Consider the following 16,484-nt stretch of genomic DNA (forward strand, 5'->3'; position numbering starts at 1 on the left):
GAAAAGAATCATCCAAAAGAAGCAGACATGGCTGCCAAGTGACTCCTCTGGTCAATTGTCCATAGCTGGGAAGAATTGGGATCAGTGCAAAACGAGCAACATGACCCTGCCCTGAGAGAACCTGGGGGACTGATTATTGCCTCTGCCCCAGTGGAGTAAATCTGATCATTCACCAGGCACACAGCTAGAATTTCTGATTCCACCCTGCAACTTTGAAATTGGTGCCCTCTCCCCTCCATGTCCAGCATCATGTCATTACTCCTCCCTCCCCCCTCCCCCACTGGGGTCTGGCCTGCTGCCTCCTTCCCATTATTCTGCCTCCTCCTAGGCCTAAAGAAATTAGCATAGCACAAGGCCACCTCTAATTACTTCCTCTGAGAGGGAATGAATCTGACTGGCATGGCAGGGGCTCTGCTCATGGCTGATGCCTCCTTGCCACCCTTTTCTTGCTTACCATGTTGCACCAGCCCTGCCATTCTCCAAGATATATGAAAGGGAATGAGAATCCTGTCTGACGACTATATATCAATAAAACCATCTGGTACTGCCACTCTCACTGTAATATCAAAATGCTTTACTTCACTATCTGATTTTATTCTTGATATCTAGAGTATGGGGGGGAAGGAGGGGATTTAGCTTTGTGTCAAAAGCAGAATGGGTTATGCTGCTGTACTACCATCTTCTATGAAAACTGAACAGATTATAAAAGACACAAAGCATTCCCAGCAAAGTGAACCTGGGGAACTCCTGCAGAGAGGCCTGCTTTGTCTCTTGAAAACTATACAATTCTGCTATGCCAAAAGGAAAGAGCTGAGTCCTTCACAATCATAATACCAGCTCAGCTAACTTGAAATCAGAATCTCAAAGAGTTAAGTTCCTTTATCAGTGGAGTCACCCAACCCTCCCTACATCAACCCCATCTTAGAGACTGGCAGTCATTAAAGTACTCTGTTCAGCACTTCAAAGGAAAGTGAACAATGGGCTATTTTGAAAGAACATTCCACCTAGTGTTTTTCCAACAAATTTTATGGAGAACTTCAAACATCTCCCACCCCAGGCTACATTATAGAGATTCTTGAAAGTATACAGGTAAATCCATATAAGATTGTTTTCTGGCCTTTAATAAGAGTAATCCACAATCTTGGACCTTCTCCAAGGTTAGCTGCATCAGGCTGGGGAGCTCTGTACTGGCACTGCGCTGTACTTTAGATTGTAGTGGCTTGTTCAAGCAGAACCAGGAACCTGGATCCTGGTTTTTTTTTTTTGGGGGGGGGGGGGTTGCTTTCATGGTGTCCTGTGCCCAGGGAAAACTGGTCTTCTTATATCCTCTTTCCCAGTGCCAGAGAGAGGCTACTATCCTGTTCCTGTCTTTGAGTCTTCCTTCCCTCTTAAAAGATACATATTTTCCAGTTTTCAGGGTTTTGTGCTACATCTTAATACACAATCCAGCAAGCAAGAAAAGAGCCAAGCTGGTTATTAATCATGAAGCACAGTTTGGCCCATTACAGTGTGAGCCCACCGGGAGAGCAGCAACTGTGTACCTGCAGTGTTTTCCTAGAGTGCTTTCTGACACATACCTAAGTAGAGGAGTGTGGTAGCCGTGTTAGTCCACTCTTAAGGTTATCAATAGAAATCAAACAAAATAAAACTGTATGTCTCTGTTGATCACCCTCCCCTCACCTATCCACACCCACCCTGTTAGAATATCAATGATATGCTTTGATGTCCCCATGCATACTTCCTACCCACCCCCTCCTCCCACCCTGTCAGACTGTCATAGTAATGCTTGAATGTTTTCACTTATATACACTGTCAGCTAGCACATTTGCTTATTTCCGATCTGAGGAAGGGCAACCTTCGAAAGCTAATCAAGAAATGTATTAAGTTATGTCCAATAAAAAAGGTATCATCTTATTTTCTTTTCCATGTTTTATTTTGTTTGATTTCTATAGATTCTACATGGAATGTTGCTATTCCACTAGCAACATTCCATGTAGAAGTCGGCCCTTGTAGATCACCAACGTGGCCGCGCAGGCTTCTGCTTCTGTGAGTCTGACGTCCTGCACGTACGTGCAGGACGTCAGACTCACAGAAACAGAAGCCTGCGCAGCCTTCTACATGGAATGTTGCTAGTGGAATAGCAACATTCCATGTAGAATCTCCAATAGTAGCAACATTCCATGTAGAATCTCCAATGGTATCTATTTTACTGTCATAGTAATGCTTGAATGTTTTCACTTATATACACTGTCAGCTAGCACATTTGCTTATTTCCGATCTGAGGAAGAAGGGCAACCTTCAAAAGCTAATCAAGAAATGTATTAAGTTATGTCCAATAAAAAAGGTATCATCTTATTTTCTTTTCCATGTTTTATTTTGTTTGATTTCTATTGACACATACCTGTAGTTCAAAGGAAGTAATGAGGGGGGGGGGGGGGGGCAAGAATGGAAAACATAAAGTGAAGAGAGACAGTGTGTGCCATTGATGGTGCCCTCCACTTCAGGTGCACTGGACGATACATTATAAATTGTAATGTATTCTGTTGCACAGTATTATTATTTTTTTTTTGTTTTTTTGTTACATTTTCCACCTATTTGCAGGCTCAATGTGGCTTACATAATACCGGAGAGGCATTTGCAGACTCCGGTGTGAACAAATACAACGTGATGTTGTGGTAAGATAAAGTTCATGTAGCATTGCCATATTAAGGAATTGTGCAACGGTGGAAACTAAAACGTGTGAAAACCATTCTTCCCGAGGAAAATATTTCACAACCGTGTACAATGATGGTACTAAGCCTCGCAGACTATTGCTATGGAATCTATGCGGGATGCAAAGAACAATCATAAAGAAACTTCAAACCGCCCAAAACACAGCAGCACGGCTTCTATAATGGAGAAAAAAAACATTTTGACAGCGCCAAACCCACTCCGAGAAAACACTGCACTGGCTTCCAATTAAGGAACGTATCGCATTCAAAATCTGCACGACAGTTTACAAAATCATCTACGCGAGGCAACCGGGATACAAGACAGACCTCATCGACCTACCACTCAGAAACACCATAAAATCAGCACGATCATACCTAAACCTCCATTACCCAAGCAGCAAAGGACTCAAATGCAAATCCACCTATACTTCCAGCTTTTCCTACCGAAGCACACAATTGTGGAACGCACTATCAAAAGTAGTAAAAACCACACTCGACCACATGAATTTCTCAAAAGCACTAGAAACAGAACTGTTCAGAAGGGCATACCCCACCGACCCAACTAAAAACCATGGATATCTGCGACACAACTTAACCAAAGATCATAATGGACATATCCTAACTCTTCCTTTCCCTCTCTAAGTTCTCCCCAATTGTCTTTACCATACATGTATCTCACTCTACCATAATATCACCTTGATATTAATCGCAACTTGTATTTGTTCATACCGAAATCAGTTAACGCCGATTACGGTACCATGTAAGCCACATTGAGCCTGCAAAAAAGTGGGAAAATGTGGAATACAAATGCAACAAATAATAATAATAAGAGTTGAGTTATGTCCATACGTACTTTAGTTTTGTTGTGTTGCAGAGATCAGGTATTTAAGTTGGATCGGTAGGGTATGCTTTTTTAAACAGGTTGGTTTTTAGTGATTTCCGGAAGTTTAGGTGGTCATACGTCATTATCAAGGCTTTTGGTAGTGCATTCCACAGTTGCGTGCTTATGTAGGAGAAACTGGATGCGTAGGTTGATTTGTATTTAAGTCCTTTGCAGCTTGGGTAGTGCAGATTTAGAAATGTACGTGTTGATTCGGATGGGTTTCTAGTTGGTAGGTCGATCAAGTCTGTCATGTATCCTGGGGCTTCGCCGTAGATGATTTTGTGAACCAGGGTGCAGATTTTGAAAGCAATGCGTTCTTTGATTGGGAGCCAGTGTAGCTTTTCACGGAGGGGTGTGCGTTTTTCCAAATATAAGCCTAGCTGCCGTGTTTTGTGCAGTCTGAAGTTTCTTTAAGGTTTGTTCTTTGCATCCCGCATAAATTCCATTGCAGTAATCTACGTGGCTTAGTACCATTGATTGTATCAGGTTGCGAAATGCTTCCCTCGGGGGGGGGGGGGAGTTGTTTCAAGTGTTTGAGTTTCCACATTGAATGGAACATTTTCTTTGTTGTGGATTCACAGTTTCAGCCTCAATAGAAGGCAGTCTTTCTCTAAGTCTTCCACCCACCCCAGTTCTGGTTAAGAATCATGTACTAGGACCTACTGGGGCATCAGGACTTTAGCTTGCAACTCTTATTAACAACGTTTTACCAGCTGCTTGGATAATCTCCTGGATTCTATATACCGTGCCTAGTGTTCTGCACCAAAATCCAAGCAGATTCTGTAACAGCGCACATAACTTAATTGGCTTAACAAGCCAATTAGTGTTGTTAACAGCACTTAATAAGCAATAATGAGTACTAATTGACAATAATTAGAATTTATGTGCACAAATCACTAAGTGTATTCTGTAATGCAGAGCACCTAAATTTTAATGTGCGCAGGCAGAAAGGGGTGTGGTTATAGGCATTTCATGGATGTTCCTACTGCTTCGATGGTATAAATGGACGCATGTAGTTTTAGGCGCTGGGATGTCAACTAAGTGTATTCTTTATACCGTGCCTAAATCTAGGCACCACTTTTAGAATATGCTTAGGAGGAAATGTTTACCATGCTGATTTTTTAGGCGCCAAATATAGAATCTCCCTGGATATGTATTAAAGGTCTTCTCCTATTGTCTGCTCATAACAAAAATACTTTGGATCCTTCTCACTAAGGACATGCTTCCAAGTACTGCCCATGGGTACTTATATACTGGGAGGGACATATACGCCAGAGAAAACTGAACTGGGATAACCTGATTGGTCAGATTAGTCATTTTAACCTGTACCACTTTTCTGTGGCTTATACTTGCCTATGGACAATGTCTGACTTGGCCTCCAAGGATTGTTATCCCATATGCTTGAAATAAGGGCAACGTTTTCTACTAAAGTTTAACATTACAGAATACAGCCAGTAGTAAAATACGTAGTTATTCATTTATTTTATAAAAATCAGTTGCACCATCCACCATATTGGGGAGATAACAACTTACACACATAATCATAAAATCACAAATAATAAAATGACTATAAAAACATTAAACTGCAAAAGGTTCCAGGGGAGATCTGGCAAATTATAGACAGATGAGTCTGACGTCGGTGCCGGGGAAAATGGTAGAGGCTATTATCAAAAACAAAATTACAGAGCACATCCGAGGACATGGATTACTGAGACCAAGTCAGCATGGCTTTTGTGTGGGGAAATCTTGCCTGACCAATTTACTTCAATTCTTTGAAGGAGTGAACAAACATGTGGACAAAGGGGAGCCGGTTGATATTGTGTATCTGGATTTTCAAAAGGCGTTTGACAAGGTACCTCATGAAAGACTACAGAGGAAATTGGAGGGTCATGGGATAGGAGGAAATGTCCTATTGTGGATTAAAAACTGGTTGAAGGACAGGAAACAGAGAGTGGGGTTAAATGGGCAGTATTCACAATGGAGAAGGGTAGTTAGTGGGGTTCCTTAGGGGTCTGTGCTAGGACCGCTGCTTTTAATATATTTTATAAATGATTTAGAGATGGGAGTAACTAGCGAGGGTAATTAAATTTGCTGATGACACAAAGTTATTCAAAGTCGTTAACTATCTCAACAGGATTGTGAAAAATTACCGAAGGACCTTACGAGACTGGGAGACTGGGGTGGCTAAATGGCAGATGGACGTTTAATGTGAGGAAGTGCAAGGTGATGCATGTTGGGAAAAAAGAACCCGAATTATAGCTACGTCATGCAAAGTTCCACATTAGGAGTTACGGACCAAGAAAGGGATCTGGGTGTCATCGTCGATAATACACTGAAACCTTCTGCTCAGTGTGCTGCTGCGGCTAGGAAAGCGAATAGAATATGTGGGTATTATTAGGAAAGGTATGGAAACAGGCGTGAGGATGTTGTAATGCCTTGTATCGCTCATGGTGTGACCGCACCTTGAGTATTGTGGTTCAATTCTGGTCGCCGCATCTCAAGAAAGATATAGGTAGAGTTGGAAAAAGGTGCAGCGAAGGGCGACTAAAAATGATAGCGGGGGATGGGACGACTTCCCCTATGAAGAAGACTAAGGAGGCTAGGGCTATTCCAGCTTGGAGAAGAGATGGCTAAGGGGAGACTGATAGAGGTATATAAAATAATGAGTGGAATGGAATGGAACAGGTGGATGTGAAGCGTCTGTTCACGCTTTCCAAAAATACTAGGACTAGGGGGCATGCGATGAAACTACAGTGTAGTAAATTTAAAACAAATCGGAGAAAATGTTTCTTCACGCAACGCATAATTAAACTCTGGAATTCGTTGCCAGAGAACGTGGTGAAGGCGGTTAGCTTGGCAGAGTTTAAAAAGGGGTTAGACGGTTTCCTAAAGGACAAGTCCATAAACCACTACTAAATGGACTTGGGGAAAATCCACAATTCCAGAAATAACATGTATAAAATGTTTGTACGTTTGGGAAGCTCACCAGGTGCCCTTGGCCTGGATTGGCCGCTGTCGTGGACAGGATGCTGGGCTCGATGGACCCTTGGTCTTTTCCCAGTGTGGCATTACTTATGTACTTATGTAAAACCATGCAATTTTTCAGCTGTTTTTCTTGGTATCAGATGTATTGAACAAACTTTAACCAAGAGACCAAAAGTAGCAAGTTGAACCTAAATCAGTCTTACTACCCGTTGGAGTTCATGTATGTTCTGCACCTAGCCTTGTGCTTCATGCCTGCTTGAATCGGTCTCCATTTGTCTTTTAAGCACCAATCTTTGGATTTATGGGATAAGATTAATATTACAGAAAAGAGCTTCTAAAATGTACCAAAAAAAACTATGTTCATCATGGAAAGAAACTTTATTTGGCTTTCTGTTTATTTGCGGCTTTGTCGTCTGATTTTGTATTTTCAGTTTGTTTCCTGTTTTTCTACTAATAAAATGTAATAACATAGTAGAACTTTTTTAAACATATGTAAGTCAACTGCACAAAGCTTAAGTCATAGGTTAACATGCTTTAAATTAATTTTGTGCCACTTTCTTTTAAGGCTCCTTAACAAACCGAATGTGCACTAACGAAATCACATTGCACTTGACACTACATCTGTCTAGGGTCTCAGATAGGGACCTTTCCCAGCACATTCTCTCTACAGTCCTCTATGAATGAGCAATTCAACAGAGAGCCTCCTTTACATTTTAAATGCTTACATCATTTTAGGCAAGGGCATTCCACTTCTTGAGCTTGGGTTCTGGATTCAGATTCGTGCTCCGTGTCAAGGAGCAGCATCGTTGAACTCATCATTAAACACACCGGGAATCTGCAGTCTAAAGTGTTCTAATCCACGTAATCTCACAAGATATAATGCCATGTTAATATCATCCCTGTTGCACTATACCTGCCAAGGAAGGGCAGCTGGCAGACAGCTGGCAGGTTAGAGCTCTTTTCCGAAGATACTAATTAACCTCACTGCCACAGTGAAGGTTGACATCAAGAGTCCATTGCTCAGTATTCTGCCTTTAGAAAACACTATGCTTTTGCCATGCTTCCAGTTCTTCCATTTATGAAAATGACTTCTCCGAGCCTTGAATTCCAGGGTTTATGTACTGTGATCGTTTTTCTGCTCGTATCGACCTCTGTCTGTGAGGGCTAAGGCAAATGTGGACAGAATCTCAACCCAGCACCCACCATGTGTTTCTAGTAGAACTGTACCAAATTGCATATTTTACTATTTGGCCGAATACGAATACTGAATATGAGTAATGGGCTTTGAGTTTTAACATAACAAATAATAAAATAAAGCAATGTGAAATCAGAGATCAAGTGTTTATTTCAGGAGGATTTAGCACAGCAGAGCCCCAGATTATTTGTATTCAAATTTAAATCACTATTCATCTGAGTAATAATAATATATTTGGGACTGAATCCAATTAAATATAAATATTCAGTACAGCCCTGCTTTCTTGTGATGTGGATAAGAATGAATAAGTGCCTGGTACAGATATTAAGATGAGCCCATGTAACATGATGTTCCTATGGTAGGTGGGGGCTATAGGAGGTTACCCCCTGGGGAGTGGGTAGGGATTTATTTTATTTTATTTATTCATACTTGTATCCCACAATTATCCATAAATGAGTTTTGGTTCAATGTGGCTTACATTTATCTGTTGTTAGAGTTTACATTGATTCAATTACATTTACGAGGTTATAAGGAGGTGTGTGTGGAAAATGAGGGGTGCCTGGGGCAGGGGTGTGTGAGGTGAGGTAAGAAGTCTAGTGCAGGTGGTACACATAGGAAGTGTGGGACAGTAGGGGTGTATGGTGGGGATGTTTGCTGTGGGTGAGTAGGGGCTTCTGTATGCTGTGGTGTATTGAGGGTATGGTGTGTCAGTTGTATGTGGGGGTGTCTGCAGCAGTGATGTGCATAATTTATTTAGATTTTGCTCACACCTTTTTCAGTAGTAGCTCAAGGTGAGTTACATTCAGCTACTCTGGATATTTCTCTGTCCCAGGAGGGCTCACAATCTAAATTTGTAGATGAGGCAATGGAGGGTTAAGTGACTTGCCCAAGATCACAAGGAGCAGCAGTGGGATTTGAAGTGGCCACCTCTGGATTGCAAGACGGGTGTTCTAACCACTAGGCCACTCCTCTACTAGTGTAGTGGAGGGTGAGGCTGTGTATTAGGAACCAAGGAGAAGGTGCACAATGAGAGTATTGTGGAGAGGGTCTTGTCTGCCTAAGGTGAGTGCACAGGAAGGGTATCAAGAAAGGAGTGGCAGGGTCAAGGAAACACTCTTTATTCCTCCCTTCCCTACCTCCCCCCCCCCCCATTGGACAGATAAAGCATTTCTTCAGGCTGGGGCACTATGCACACATGCCACAGGTCTTAACTTCTTCTTCTGCCTAAGCAAATGGGAGCAATGTAAGAAAGAGAGAGGGAGTGTCATGGCAGAAGTAGCTAATTATATTGCTACCCCCTCCTCCTCCTCCTCTCAATTTTGTTAGAGCTGCAAATGCAGCTTACCTCTTTTGCCAGGCCTGCATCCTTGGCAGGAAGAATATCTTTTTATTTTAATTTCTTATATACTGCCTACAAACCATTTAAATTTCTGTCCTCAATTCTAAGTTTCTACCTGAGGCGATGGAGGGTTAAGTGATTTGTACAGGGTCACAATAGAAATCAAATTAGCTCTCGAAGGGCCACCTTCTAACGCTAATCAAAAAATGTATTAAGTTAGTCCAATAAAAAAGGTATCATCTTATTTTCTTTTCTATGTTCTATTTTATTTCTATTGATTACCTTTAAAAGTGTACTAACATGGCTACCACTCATCTCTCTACAGTGTAACAAGGAACAGCAGTGGGATTTGATCCAGCACCCCCCCCCCCCCCCCCCCCGGTTCTCAACCAGTGCTGGGACCTTATAGCTTAGTAGCTGGAGAATCTGTTATCTAGTGGTTACAGGATGGAACTGGGAGCCAGGAAATGTCCTGGAATCTTAGGTAGATTATGTTAGTCAGTTATTTTTTACAAATGTATTTATATATTTTTGATCATACCTTCCCCCCCCCCCCCCCCCCCCCCCATTTGTAGCAGAAGGCAAGTTATGTTCAGGTACAGTTGATATTCTGTTTTGTCCCTAATCCTATATTCACCACAACTGTAAATAGATAGATTTTTCCTTTCATTGTCAGAGGTTGACATCCAATGTATAAAATGTCAAATTGGGAGAAGCCAAGTACCCTGGAAAAGGCTGCAACATTATTTTTCAGTCTGGATGTTTACTAAGCACTCTGGAACTCTGTTTAGATGAGCAATACTACACGATTTATACTGGGATAATGTGTATAAAGTTCACTTTAAATCAGCTGTACTCCAAGAATTCTCCATATGACCCTCCCCAAGTGTGTTTGACTCTGCACCCACTGTTTAAACTTCTCAGAGCCCCTGTTCTTTAGAAACATACAAACATGATGGCAGATAAAGACTAAATGGCCCGTCCAGTCTGCCCACCCTCTGTAACCACTAACTCTACCTTTTCCTAAGGGATCCCAGGTGCTTGCCCCATGCTTTCTTACATTCTGACACAGCCCTCGTCTCCACGACCTCTACCGGGAGGCCATTCCACGCTTCCACCACCCTTTCCATGAACGAATACTTTCTTAGATTCCTCCTAGGCTTATTTCCTCTTAACTTCATCATATGCCCCCTCATTCCAGGGTTTTCCTTCATTTGAAAAAGGCTCACTTTCTGTACATTAATGCCCCTGCTTAAACATCTCTATCTTATCTCCTGCTCCCTCCTCTCTTCCAGGGTATACAGTGGGGGAAATAAGTATTTGATCCCTTGCTGATTTTGTAAGTTTGCCCACTGACAAAGACATGAGCAGCCCATAATTGAAGGGTAGGTTATTGGTAACAGTGAGAGATAGCACATCACAAATTAAATCCGGAAAATCACATTGTGGAAAGTATATGAATTTATTTGCATTCTGCAGAGGGAAATAAGTATTTGATCCCCCACCAACCAGTAAGAGATCTGGCCCCTACAGACCAGGTAGATGCTCCAAATCAACTCGTTACCTGCATGACAGACAGCTGTCGGCAATGGTCGCCTGTATGAAAGACACCTGTCCACAGACTCAGTGAATCAGTCAGATTCTAACCTCTACAAAATGGCCAAGAGCAAGGAGCTGTCTAAGGATGTCAGGGACAAGATCATACACCTGCACAAGGCTGGAATGGGCTACAAAACCATCAGTAAGACGCTGGGCGAGAAGGAGACAACTGTTGGTGCCATAGTAAGAAAATGGAAGAAGTACAAAATGACTGTCAATCGACAAAGATCTGGGGCTCCACGCAAAATCTCACCTCGTGGGGTATCCTTGATCATGAGGAAGGTTAGAAATCAGCCTACAACTACAAGGGGGGAACTTGTCAATGATCTCAAGGCAGCTGGGACCACTGTCACCATGAAAACCATTGGTAACACATTACGACATAACGGATTGCAATCCTGCAGTGCCCGCAAGGTCCCCCTGCTCCGGAAGGCACATGTGACAGCCCGTTTGAAGTTTGCCAGTGAACACTTGGATGATGCCGAGAGTGATTGGGAGAAGGTGCTGTGGTCAGATGAGACAAAAATTGAGCTCTTTGGCATGAACTCAACTCGCCGTGTTTGGAGGAAGAGAAATGCTGCCTATGACCCAAAGAACACCGTTCCCACTGTCAAGCATGGAGGTGGAAATGTTATGTTTTGGGGGTGTTTCTCTGCTAAGGGCACAGGACTACTTCACCGCATCAATGGGAGAATGGATGGGGCCATGTACCGTACAATTCTGAGTGACAACCTCCTTCCCTCCGCCAGGGCCTTAAAAATGGGTCGTGGCTGGGTCTTCCAGCACGACAATGACCCAAAACATACAGCCAAGGCAACAAAGGAGTGGCTCAGGAAGAAGCACATTAGGGTCATGGAGTGGCCTAGCCAGTCACCAGACCTTAATCCCATTGAAAACTTATGGAGGGAGCTGAAGCTGCGAGTTGCCAAGCGACAGCCCAGAACTCTTAATGATTTAGAGATGATCTGCAAAGAGGAGTGGACCAAAATTCCTCCTGACATGTGTGCAAACCTCATCATCAACTACAGAAGACGTCTGACCGCTGTGCTTGCCAACAAGGGTTTTGCCACCAAGTATTAGGTCTTGTTTGCCAGAGGGATTAAATACTTATTTCCCTCTGCAGAATGCAAATAAATTCATATACTTTCCACAATGTGATTTTCCGGATTTAATTTGTGATGTGCTATCTCTCACTGTTACCAATAACCTACCCTTCAATTATGGGCTGCTCATGTCTTTGTCAGTGGGCAAACTTACAAAATCAGCAAGGGATCAAATACTTATTTCCCCCACTGTACATGTTGAGGTTCCTGAGCCTGTCCCTATATCTTTGATGTCCAAGACTGCTTACCAGTTTTATAGCCGTCCTCTGGACTGACTCCATCCTGTTTATATCCATCCCTAGGTGCGGTCTCAAGAATTGCACACAGTACTCTAAATGGGGCCTCACCAGAGACTTATACAAGGGCACTATCACCAGTGTTGCCAGGTGGGCGGTTTTACCGCCCAATTGGGCGGCTTTCCGCGACCCGGCACGTGAAATTTTTGCCCGTGGCGGGTTGCGGTTTTTTGGGCTTCTTTTTTTTCTTTTCCGCGGTTTTCGGGCGGTTTTTTCGGCCGCGGGGGCGGGGTTAGTGACGTTTTGGGCGGGGTTAGTGACGTTCTGGGCGGGGTCGGTGACGGGGGAGGCGGGGCCGATGACGGCGGGGGCGGGGTTGATGATGGCGGGGGCGGGGTGATGACTCGGGGGTGGGGGTGTCAGGGGCGGGGTTCGAGTTTGGGCGGGTTTTGGGCTGTTTTTAGGCTGGATTGGGTGGGAAAAAAATTTTCCACCTGCCAACCCTATCACCTCTTTGTTCTTGCTGGTCATCCCTCTCCTTATGCACCCAAGCATCCTTCTGGCTATGAACATCGCTTTTTCCACCTGTTTTAATGTATTAAGTTATGTCCAATAAAAAAGGTATCATCTTATTTTCTTTTCCATGTTTTATTTTGTTTGATTTCTATTGATAACCTTAAGAGTGGACCAACACGGCTACCACACTCCTCCACCTGTTTGGAAATTTTAAGGTCATCAGATACAATCACTCCCAAGCCCCGCCCTTCTTTCGTACACAGAAGCTCTTCACCCCCTATATTGTACCCTTCCCTTGGATTCTTGTGACCCAAGTGTATGACCCTGCATTTTTTAGCATTACATCTCAGTTTATTTTATTTATTTGTTGCATTTGTACCCCACATTTTCCCACCTCTTTGCAGGCTCAATGTGGCTTACATAGTACCGTGAGGTGTTAGCCACCTCCGGTGATGAAACAAATACAGAGTGATGTTGTTACGGAACATAAGAGAATCAAGAGAAGAAGAGTGATTTATTGTTCATCGCAGGTTATGGCTTCGTTTTGTTGCTGAGTTCAGTTACTTAAGTTGGATCAGTAGTGTATGCCTTTTCGAACAGATCGGTCTTTAGTGATTTCCGGAAATTGAGGTGATCCTGCTTTCGGTAATGCGTTCCATGGTTGTGTGCTTATATAGGAGAAGCTGGATCCGTAAATTGACTTGTACTTGAGTCCCTTGCAGCTGTGGTAGTGAAGATTTAGGTATGTTGCCAAATATTGGACCATTCCTCAAGTTTCTCTAGGTCTTTTTTCATGTCATCCACCCCTTCCGGGTTGTCCGCCCTGTTGCAGAGTTTGGTATCATTCACAAGGAGACAAACCTTTGTTAGTATCCATGCTGTGGAACAGGATACCTCAAGCAGTATTTACTAATACTCAGTCTCAGAGTAGTCCAGTGCCCATGGACACTTGCCCTGCCTGTGGGAGTCACTTACTTTAAATCATGTCACACCTTCTTTTAGGGTTGTTGACCTCAAGACCCAGCAAAGACAAAATTACTGAGAACCAACTACATGAGGGGCTGTTTTACTAAGCCTTGTAGGCACCTGCTCGTGCCCAACATGCTCAGTTTTGATTTACTGCCCGGCTACCTCATGGCCTTTGCGGTAATTTCTGTTTTGACATGCATCCACTATGGGCGCAGGAAAATAATTTTTATTTTTTGGTGCGCGGCAGAAACTGGGTGGTAATTGTCATTCTACGCACTTAGATGATTACCGCATGGTTAACGCGTTGAGACTTTACCTCTAAGTCAATGGCTGGCGGTAAGGACTCAAACCCAAAATGGACATGCGCCAATTTTTTTTTATTTTGCTGCACGTAAATTTTTGCAAAAAATAAAAAAGGCCTTTTTTTTTTACAGGTGTACTGAAAAATGGATCTGTTTGCTCCCAAAACAGGAGCCTACACTAGCGCAGCCCGTTTCTCTGCACACCTTAGGGTTTTTGAGACCAATATGAGCAGCACCTGTAGGGACGGGCCCATGTGCTCTCCAGAGCTCGTACAGTTAAATGTATTTTCTTTGAACTAAAAAGCCCATCAAAGCCGTTTACAATCTAAGTAAAAACAACAGCATCGGGTTGTTAACTGCTTTGAACTTGAGATACAGCAAACGATGAATACGCAAACTAATTGCCAACTATTGTTATATTGTTTGAAAAATGGAGAGGTATCACTTTGTATTATTATTATTTTTAATGTCTAGCTCTGCGCTTTTGACACGTCTCTTTGAAGCTGTTTCTCCTCCGAGGCAGGCTGCCGGATCCCAGTGATGACAGCAGAAGGAAAGAAGGGGAGCGAACGGGTTAATTTCCCCGGCCTGCATCGCCCCGCCCCCCTCTTCCTAAATCCATTGTGGGAAGAGAGAGAGGAGGGGGGCGGCAGCAGCAGCTCGTGGCTAACAGGAACCTGCTTCAAGCCCGACCAGGTCTCTTTCTAGGCAGCGAAACTTTGCCGGTCTCCTGGGCCGGTTCCCAGCAGCACCGCAAACACCGATCCCCCCTCCGTACACCCAGCGCGATCTCCAGTCCCCGATCTCTTCCCCTACATCCCAACTCGAGCTCCAATCCCCCAGCACCCGGCGTGAGTCCCAATCCCTCCCTGCCCCCCCCGCCCGACCTCCAATCCTCGATCTCCCCCCCCCCCCTTTGCACCCAGCGCGATCTCCAGTCCCCGATTTCTTCCCCTACATCCCAACTCGAGCTCCAATCCCCAGCACCCGGCGTGAGTCCCAATCCCCGATCCCTCCCTGCCCCCCCGCACGACCTCCAATCCTCGACCCACCCCCCCCTTTGCACCCAGCGCGTGCTGCAGTCCCCGAGCACTGGCTGTATCTAGCTGGTAGCAGGAGCTCGGGATGTGTTTGCTGGTCTGCGGTTGTGCCTTGGCGCTGGTTCTCCTCGGGGCAGTGGCGGCCCAGGAGCTGCCCACGAACGGGGTGAACGGACACAGCCTGCACCCACCTTACTTCAACCTGGCGGAAGGAACCAGAATCTCGGCCACAGCCACGTGCGGGGAAGAGGAGGGTGGCCGAGCCGTAGAAGACCTTTACTGCAAGCTGGTAGGGGGGCCGGCGGCGGGAGAGCCCAGCCAGACCATCCAGGTAGGTGCAGGTGCATGCACGTCCCCCTCCCCCTCAGATCCCCTTGGAAGCAGCAAGAAAGCCTCCCCCCCCCCCCCCCCAATGTTGCATATTAGAGGAATCATGACATAGTGCTTGGAAAATATATCGCATCTGTATGTTCTCATAGCATTCACTCTCTCTTAGGGTTTTTTGTGTGTGTGTGTGTTGGGGGTTGGGGGGTAATAATTTACGCTCGAGTGGCTCATTCCCCTCTCTGGATTTTCCCTGGCGGCTGCTTTGAAAGTTTGCGGATGAGGCACCACGTGTTTGTGTCCACCAGCCGCTCCCGGTCTAGGATTCTGGACTTTGCCAAAAATTCTCCAGGTACATCCTGACTCCCTTCGGCATTCCTGAGATTCTCGTCCCCCCCCCCCCCCCCCTGTTCATCTTCTCTAGTGTCCGTATTTACTAAATTTCACTGACTCTCAGTGCTGCTAATAAATCAGCCGAACACTGGGGCTCTTACAGATGTTAAAGCTTGTTCTGTACAGATGCCTGCTCGCAGATATTAGAAGAAAAAACACAGCAAAAAGTGGGAGTGCTCTCTGGGTTGTCACCCTTTCACAGGAAGAGACTCACAAAGAGCAGAAGTCAAACTCGGGAGAAAAGACCTTGTATCAGAAAATGATTTCCTCAGTGGCAGATTCACTGGGATCTCCTGGAAACTTGGAAAACGGAAAGACGTGCTTTCTGGAAGGGTCAGGGCCTGTGAGAATGTTATTCAGTGACACATTCACTATCCCTCCTCTCATGACAAGCTGTTGAGTCATGTAAGAGAAACGGTTATGTGTTAATTAAAGCAAAGGTCATTATAAGAAGGTACTGGGGGTCTGCAGTGTCTTAAAGCCATCAGACCCTAAAATGGAGGTGCCCAGGACTTAGGGTCACAGACACATGATTATTTGGGACACTAGAACAAGTCAGAAATACCTCGGCTGTGTTCTAGAGAGCTGTGACTGTAAATCTGAGGGACCACCATTTGATTTTTGCCAGAGTTTTGTACCAAGAGCTGTGAGGGCACGTGCAAGCGAGGTGAGGGTGGCAAAATTGCTTCCCACCCTTCAATTATTGGTCACTTTATTGGGCAGGGTGAGGGTGCTGGGGGCATGTCACACAGGGCACAATTCTGTCTCTGTTTTTAGCCATTCACTGTAAGGTTGACAGAGCCAGACTAGGCGGCCACCTAGGGCAGCAGCTGCAGTCTAAGCAAAACAGTAGATTCACACGATCTCAAACAACCATCCGTATCTATTT

This window comes from Microcaecilia unicolor, chromosome 8 (assembly GCF_901765095.1).
Source record: "Microcaecilia unicolor chromosome 8, aMicUni1.1, whole genome shotgun sequence".
NCBI lineage: Eukaryota > Metazoa > Chordata > Amphibia > Gymnophiona > Siphonopidae > Microcaecilia > Microcaecilia unicolor.